Source organism: Trichechus manatus, unplaced genomic scaffold (genome assembly GCF_000243295.1).
Source record: "Trichechus manatus latirostris isolate Lorelei unplaced genomic scaffold, TriManLat1.0 scaffold00183, whole genome shotgun sequence".
NCBI lineage: Eukaryota > Metazoa > Chordata > Mammalia > Sirenia > Trichechidae > Trichechus > Trichechus manatus.
This window is the reverse complement of record NW_004444119.1, coordinates 1,987,738-1,996,442: the sequence shown is the minus strand read 5'-3', so window position 1 is coordinate 1,996,442 and position 8,705 is coordinate 1,987,738.

Below are 8,705 nucleotides of genomic sequence, written 5' to 3'. Positions count from 1 at the left end.
AGCTGGTACGAGGGGGCGGAGGGGTTGTCCAGGGCCTCGACCTTCCCAGGCTCTGGCCCCATGCTGTTGACCTCCACTGCTGGCTCCAGAGATCATGGAGGGTGTGGCATTCCCTCCTTCTGCCTCGGCTTACTCTGAGTTCTTTACACTAAGATGCTGTTTGCCCAGGTAGGGTCTATTGCAACCTAGTTCTCAAAGGCTCCTCCACTCCACCTCCCTGTGTGTGTGTGTGTGTGTGTGTGTGTGTGTGTGTGTAAATCAGTTCAAATCCAGGAGGTACCTGCCATGGTAATCTAATCCCGAGCTTCTCAAGCAATTTTCTGAGGAGGATCTTGTTGTGGTTTTTGGCTAAATTTCTGGGAGTAACTGGCTGAAGGCATTAGACTACTGAGAGTCTGGCTTACTCCCAAAAGGTTTCTGCAAATTAATCACCCCGTGAGCTAAATTTGTTTATGGACATATTTGGAATGGAGGCAACCCTCTTGGGATGCGTTTTCTTCATTTGTTCTGTAGAGCACCTGCCGAAAGTCTCATCTTGCAGCAGCTCCTCCACCATCACTCCAGGACCTTAGTGCTTGGTATCTCATGATGGTTATAAGGATGGTGATCAAGACAACAATAAATGTATTCCTTCATCTTCCCTCCTGGGAATTCAAGGCATGAGGTTACCTCCACAAGAGTTGAGGCAGTTACAAGGGACATAGGGGCACATGGAGATTTTGTATATATAAATTCATTTGTCTGTTTCTATAGCAATTGCTTCTTAAAAATAATTCAGTGGTTTAATACCGAGGCAGTAGATAGCTTTTATTTGCTTGTCCTGGGGAGAATTTTTAGCTACACACGTTTGGTTTTAACGGGTAGTAATTACATCTTTGTATTTTGGTGTCAGGCTGACTATAAGGCTTCGTTCTGTAGACAGTCTCCCCACCAATTGGCTTGGAGCTGCTGGTTTTAGAGGGAACGTGGTGGCGGGAATCCCCCCTGTGTAAGACAGGTTAGCACTTAAGTGGTTCCTTCCATTTCATTTAGATGCACATGGTGGTTGCCTCCCCAGCCTTTTTCCTCTAGGCCCTGGAATTGAATGCATATATGGTTTTGTGGGTTGGGTCTTTTTTTGAAAAGCAGATTCTTTAAGAGAAAAGTCCCCCCCCCCTTCGCCCCCCTGCCTTTTACTTTCCAGCCAGGCTCTTTCCAGCCCTCTGGTTTGTGGTTTTTCCCAGGCCGCCGTACAGGCCCGCACTCTGCCCCACAGTCCCTGTCTGCTGTGAAGGCAGTAAAAACGAGCACTAATCAATCTTTCAGGGAGAAGCAATGGGCATTAGAAGGCCACTATCCTGTGACTAAACACACCCCTTTTATGGAGTGTTGGTGCTAATAAAGGACAGCTTATTACTGAGGCCGAGACCAAAGCCTGGGTGAGGTCAAGCATGACTGGCAGTCATCAGTCATCCTTAATGATACTTTTTCTCGTGCTTTCTGAGGGATTCTGAGCAGAGTGCAAATCATCTGGGGTCATTCGTAGTTCATGTACCCACAGATGGCAAAGGTTTTCAAAGACTTGGGTTTAAACTTGTTAAAAACAAAACAAAACAAAAAAAAACCTCACTTTTTCTTTTTAAAAAGGGAAAATACCCCAAAACAGAATGTAGATATTCTTATTGGAACGTTTTCCTGTTCTTTCCACCTAATAGATGTTTTACACACTACAGTGCTTGCACATTATTAAAAGAGACATAAATTTATGTTTTATGACGTCTGTCTTCTTTAATTATTGCCTTTGATGTCTATTGGTGACTAAAGAGAGCTTAACAGGATTTCTTTCTCTTCTTAAATTTCGCAGAGTGGAACCCAGCTAGTCCCTGACAGATGTCCGCTCCTTACCTTCAGGATTATTTTATAAATCCCTTTCTGATGAGCGGAAGTGTCAAATCAAGGACAGGTCATAAAGTAAAAGTATAAACCTTTTAAAGAGAGACCTTGGTCATATATAAACATTCTGCACACTATCTGAATTTTTTATGGACTGAAAAAAAATTATATTTCAGCTAGAGGAAGGGAGAAGTTTACCACCAGCCTGTGTTTTAATGTATGATCCCCCCTCCCCCCTCATATTCTTAGATATAGCCATCTAAGAAGCCATTGGCTTTAGGGACTGTTTTAAACATTTTGATTCCATTTGGTGCCTGCCTGTTAATTGTGCATGTTTAAATTCAGAAGGTCAAGTTTTAATTGATTCTGGACCAGCAGCGGAATATACTGGGGCAAAACACTCAACATGGGTGGAGACCTGGGTCTTTGTTCTTTTACCCATTTTTTTTCCTCCACCTCTCTGAGCCTCAGTTTCCTTATCTATAAATGTAGGGGTAAAGTGACTAGAGGATCTCCAAAGCTCCCCCATTCTACAACCCTTTTAACCTGTTTGGTAGCATCCCTGACTTGGAGGATAACAAGGAACTTCCTGTGATGAAGCAACAGCTGTCTATTTTATTTTTTTGTTAAGCTGGTTGTACTTAGAGATTTTGTTCTTGGTAAAATTTGAGTTTATTTTTACTTATAAAATTGGAAGTAAGCTGAAATCAACAACTTCTGGGCCCTTCTGCCATTTTTAAGATGAGGCATATGGAAGTATGTCACTGCACAGAAGACCCAGAAGTTGTATGGGGGGAATCCTGTGTGTGTGTGTGTGTGTGTGTGTGTGTGTGTGTGTGTGTGTGTGATGGTGTGTGCACAGAGCTTTGGGAGAAGTTGGCTGTCTTCATGTTCATCCTCAGTCACAGAAGATGGGAGCATGACTGTTGATTTTATAAAGAAAAATTGCTTGCTTGCATTCGTTTTGTAAACATGGGGTATTTGAACTAGGGAGTTCTTGGACATCTAGTGTTTGGCACCAGACGAGTAAACCTTTGAGCTCAGAGAGTTATTGGGGACAGGACTTCCAGGACTACTGGCAAATACATCTGGTAGTTTGGACATGGGACAGCCCCTGGATGCTGCTCTCCTTGATGTTCCTCTGAGCTGGCTCTCCAGTGTGGTTATTTTGTTGGCTCAAGTTGGTCCATTCTGTGCACTCTTTCTTGCTCCATAACCTTGTCGTGACCTTCTGAGCATCAGAAGTTGCCACCCCCAACCTCAGTAGGTCTTTGGGACACAGGAAATTAAGATCCCACTCTCATGAGGAATAAACTCATCATTGTGCAATGTTGATGAACAGACAACTGGCCATCTTACATACTCTGATAAATAAGCAGTCCGTGGATAGTTGGTGTCTCCAAGGAATGGTTTTTCCCCTGCTTTTCACTTATCCCATGCTGAACTTCCAGAACCTTCCACACATTCCCACTCAGGGGAGGGTTTTCTGAAAGAGAGATGTGTGTGTTGACTCATGACCATCGTGTACACTGCAGAGAGTAAATTGAAGAGTACATCTGGGGGGTGGGTTTTACTTAATGTTGTCTGCTATGAAGACTCGTCATACCGAAGCCATATATTATTTGATAATATGTTTTTGTTGTTAATTTTTTTTTTTTTTTGGATAAATTGTTTAGAACTCGCCAAATAAGAATCCCTTGGTTGAGAGGCAGGTTTGTGTTTTGCCCCTTTGTTTCTATCTGCGTGGACATCAAATGTCAATTTGTTTGGTAAAAATATGAGGCTTAAATTATACTCTGCGCTGAACAATTATTTTGGAAAAAATGGCTATCTCTATGAAAATCCTTTTAATAGGGATCAGATTTAAAAGATGTAACTCAGTAGGGCAGACTGTCCACATATTTTCAAGGCAGAGTCATATCAACAAATATAAACATTCATTTGCAGTGTACAAATGTCTTGAATATTCAAAGCAAGTAAGTCCTGATACCAAAAAGAAAGAAAGAAAGAAAAATATTTGGATGTAGTCATTTAATTTTCATTAAGCAGTCACTAGATATTCTGTGTCTGCAAAGAATGTTTTTTTTTTTTTTTCCCCTGCTCACCACTCACCCCACTGTGCATTTCCAGAACCTTCTACCCATTCCCACTGGTCAGCCCACTAAGCCTTTGATTCTTTCCCGATTAATGTCTGGAAGACATCTTTCAGACACTGTCTTATCTGTTTGTGAGGGAGCTCAGGCCCCAGATTTAAGTCATGGGTTTTGGCTACAAGTTAGAGTGTGATTAATAATTGACTAATGTAGCTTTTATTTATCACAGACTAGCACATTTCACCATTACTGAGTTAATTTATGTTAAGTGTAAGCTGTCGTTCAATCTGTTTTTCAACTTTTTTTTTTTAAATCCTTAATCTATCTTTCACTTTTTGAGAAACAAAATCCTTACACAGGGCACAGCCTCACTTGGTGCCAAAAAGTTGATTTCCTTTTCACTGGATCCATACATCACCGGCCCTCCCAGCTGCACTGTCAGCCCCTGACAGAATGACATGTGTCATTTATCAAAGGGGCCAGGCTGGGCCTTGGGAAAGGCGGCCGACAAAGCCTGAGAGAGTTCATTTTGCAGTCCCTCCTACCCTTGTGAGCCCCTTGCCAGGAAAGCCTGTGATGTTTCTGTCTTCACAGCATTACTGTAAGTCCTTCAACCTTCACAGAATTAACCCTCCCCACCGCAGCCCACAGCCACTGCTGTAAAAGCTGGGGAGAAGGTTCTGGAACCAAACCACTGATTGTTCTGAGACTGGACACAAAGACCCCGATCTCTGTGTGGGTACATCCCCACAGACTTCCGTCCTCCCCCACATAAAGCACTCTCTTCCTTCCTTTCTCCACTTTTTAGGAGGGATTAAGAATTAAAGCCCTAAGGTTTTCTTCAGCAGGACAAGGTCAGAGACATAAAGAACAAGCAATAAAGTGTCTCCCTTGTATCAAAATAAGTAGGTTTTCCCCACCTCCCAGGCAAAAGTTTGCTTTTATATTTATTTTAGAGCCTGCCTAATAAGTGTTTTACACCCGGCTATTTTTGAAACCACCTACTAAAACCCAATGGATGTTTCTTCTTTTTAAGATTTAAGATTTGTGATCCCATTACTGCCTGTGTAAAGACAGTGACGAGGTTCGGGTGTAAAAACTTGCTAGAAAGGACGTTTCTGAGGAGGAAAAGAAAGGGCTGCTTTTAACCCTGAATTGTTTAATTTTTATATGAGTCCTGAAGTAACCAGAAAACAACCCAAAAGTGAAAAGGGGAGAAAAAAATGTACCAGAGGAGAGCACGCTGTTGAAATATAAAAGCATTTGGCTAAAATAAACTTTTTTTTTCCTCCGTGATTCCTAGGGTTTTACATTTTAATCATGTGTGAGAACGTGAGAAAAGTTATTGTTTCTCTTATCCTTTCCCCTTTGTATTTTGTATAGTTTCTACCCCACTGAGGTTATTTACAGCATCAGATATCATTTAAAGAGATAGGGAAGGAGACTGTTGCCTCAGCCAGGAACTTTCCAGAAAGAAGTCCTATAAATTAGCTTCTGCTCAGGAGTGGCTGTTTCCTAGGCAGAGCTGGCCCTTTCATTTGTCTACATAAGGCTAATTTATTTTTGCAGCCAGATGTGGGCTGACAGCCATCACTCACAGCCTCCTTCCCCCACTGTTAGGAGGTCGGGAAAACAGTCACGTTTCCCATTTTACAGAATCCCCATCAACATTATTGAAGATGGATGTATCTTTAAAGCAAAGATTGATTGTGGATATCGGAGTTATGGTGTCATTTATCATGGTGAATATTATTTAGACTTGGATTGTACAAGGCTGTAACTTGAGACACAGCCAGGGGAGGGACAATCTGGGAACACGGATCCATGAACTTTAATGGATGGGTGCTTTTTTCAAAGCTCAACTCACTATAGTGTGATTTACTTTTCTCACCGAGAGGAAACACTCATTCCAGCTTTAAAGGGGCAGCATCCCTTATTATCCTGTTTGGTGGGTTCCTCCGGGGACGCTTGGAAGGTGAGAAGCTAGATGAAATGTGGAGGAAGCACTCATGGTCCAGAGATGGTGGCGATGTAAGCATGCATTAAAGACCGCTTCCTGAGGTGCCTCCCGCTACTTATCTTTGCCTTACTCTGAGAGTGTTAGAAATGGAGGCACACCCCTGAGCTTACCAAGACTAGGGAAGCAGCGAAGATGCTGTTCATCTGAGGGATGCGAGCCTCTCCCTGCTGCTATGTACGGTGGCCATGTACATTTAGGGAGGACAAATGCAGCCACACTCTTCTTCTGGGTCTGGACGGGGTACTTTGAAGAGAACGCACTGTTCCCTCCAATGCCTAAAGGTTGTGGCGTGTGCAATAGGAGTAGTCTCATCCACCTAATTAGCATCAGTCTTTTTCATTCTGCTTCAGTATGGTATAGTTATTGACATTCGCTCAACTGGGAGTTCCAAGAGAGCTTAATATATGGGATCAGTGCCTCAAAAGTTGACCCTTTCAGTGATTAGCTCTTGTAGCTATATTCCTAGAAAATTGTAGAACTGGGCTGTTCTTGTGAGCTGGTTCTGTCTTCTTGGGGCATGGAACCCGGAAGTCCATGTCCAAACGTACAGAAAGAGGAAACAAGGGGTGACTCACTTTATTGGTAATATAACTGATATCTAGGTTGCACGTATTGGTGACTCAGGCCACAGCTCTTCTTCCCCCAGTCCATTTTAGTTATTGATAACATTGCCTGATTCACCCTTTTCAGAAGTTTGGGTGGGTAGGGTGGGCGGAGGTAACTCCTGAGAGTGAGGGAGGGGGCTTTAGTCAGCCCTGGGCATCAGGTTTTGGCATGCCTCCCCAACCTGCTTGGTACTCTGCTTCTTCCGGTGCTGGCCCCTGACACCTAGGGTGCCACCACATGGTATTTCCAGAGATGCTGGGTCCTGTGACCCACAGACAAGGTGGCCTGGAAGCTCCACATGCCCCCTCAGCTTTGCTCGGCAGAGTTTTACTTGATTCCATATCCTACAAGGCCCCTTTTGGTTTTTGAAATATAAAATGTTCCTTGCAACTATCTAATCTTCTTAACAAAAAGGACTCTTTTCAGTATTGGCCGTTTCCTAGCTGTTGGAGGGTGATACATATAGCCAGATGGTGTGAGAAGTTTCTCCTGTAAAAGCAGTGTGCGTGCCACACAGGGAACCCATAAGAACCCTGCTCCTGATGCGGTACTGTGGTGGTTGTTAGCTGCTGTCTAGTCGGCTGCAGACTCATGGCGACCCAGTGCTCAATGGAACACAACACTGCCTGGTCCTGTACCATCCCCATGATTAGTTGCAGACTGGACCATTGTGATCCATAGGGTTTTCACTGGCTGATTTTCGGAAGTAGATCGCTAGGCTTTTCTTCCTAGTTCATCAGAGTTTGCAAGCTCTGCTGAAACCTGTTCAACAGCACACAAGCCTCCACTGACAAATGAGTGGTGGCTGCGCATGAGGTGCATTGGCTGGGAACCGAACCTGGGTCTCCCGCATGGAAGGTGAGAGTTCTACTACTGAACCACCACTGCTCCTGTCCCTGGTTGCAGAAAGGCAGGCCGGCCTGTTTGCTAAGCTCTGGGAGGGCAGGGATTGCCGTCTCGTTCTCTGCCTGCAGTCAGAACCTAGCACAGGGCCTGGTATGCAGAGCATCGTCAGTGAGAATCCCCAGGTCCCTCAAGGACAGACAGGTGTAACTCTCTGTCACATTAAGTGGACCCCGGCTGCTGGTCAGGTCCCTGGGTGGTGCAAATGGTTTGCTGTCGACTACTAACCTAAAGGTTTGTGGTTCAAACCCACCCAGCAGCACTGCTGAAGAAAGACTTGGCGACCTGCTTCCAAAAAGATTATAGCCATGAATACCCTGTGGAGCACAGTTCTACTCTGTGACACATGGGGTTGCCATCAGTTGGTATCAACTCTACGACAATGGGTTGATGTGTTTTTTTGGGAGGGTGTGCTGGTCATGTTAGGTGAAAAAGAAAGAAAACAGGAGCCTCTTTCTATCTCAAACTGTTAACCCAAGCCGGGTGGTGGACTGGTTTTCCTCGGAGCAGGAACAAAACGGAGGGGCATGAGCATTGAAAAGAACGACCAGCACCTGCTTTTGAATTTCACACGAAGAACAGCGAAATGACATCTGGAAAAACAAGGGAATCTGTTCCATCACTACACACCAACTTGTAGAAATGCTCATTGCTGTGATGGTGTTGGATGTTTAAAGGGTAAACACCAAGATTTCCTCTCAGTCCTGGTATGGTTTCTAGGTCCGTGTTTATTTGCAAGTTAAAAGCACGTTCTTCGCCCTTTAGGAACATATGGAACGTCTACAAACAGGAAGTAGTTTATCAAATTCATATGAATCATGGCGCCGGTAATGTTGGCCGAGGTCAGATCATTACACTAAATATATTGTAACCATTATTAATGCATCGCACCCACTGCCATCTTTATGATGTAGGACTGCTGTTTCCTGATTGAGAGCTGTTTGGTGATGAGCGATTCTGCACGGTGACTGACAGGCACCCCTGGATCTAGCCTGTGCTGACAGAGTGGTCCGTCAGCCTGAGCGCACCTTACCGAGGAGGCGCTGTGAGCTCCAGGAAGTACAGAAAACGGGAAACAGAAACTGGAGTGAGTCAACTCCAGCAACCACAACCGTGCATCCAGAAGGAGACCAAATTTATCATGGCACCTTACGGAGTGCAGCAAATGTCAGGAAAACCATTGTTTTTTAATTTTTTTCTTTGAGAGTTTG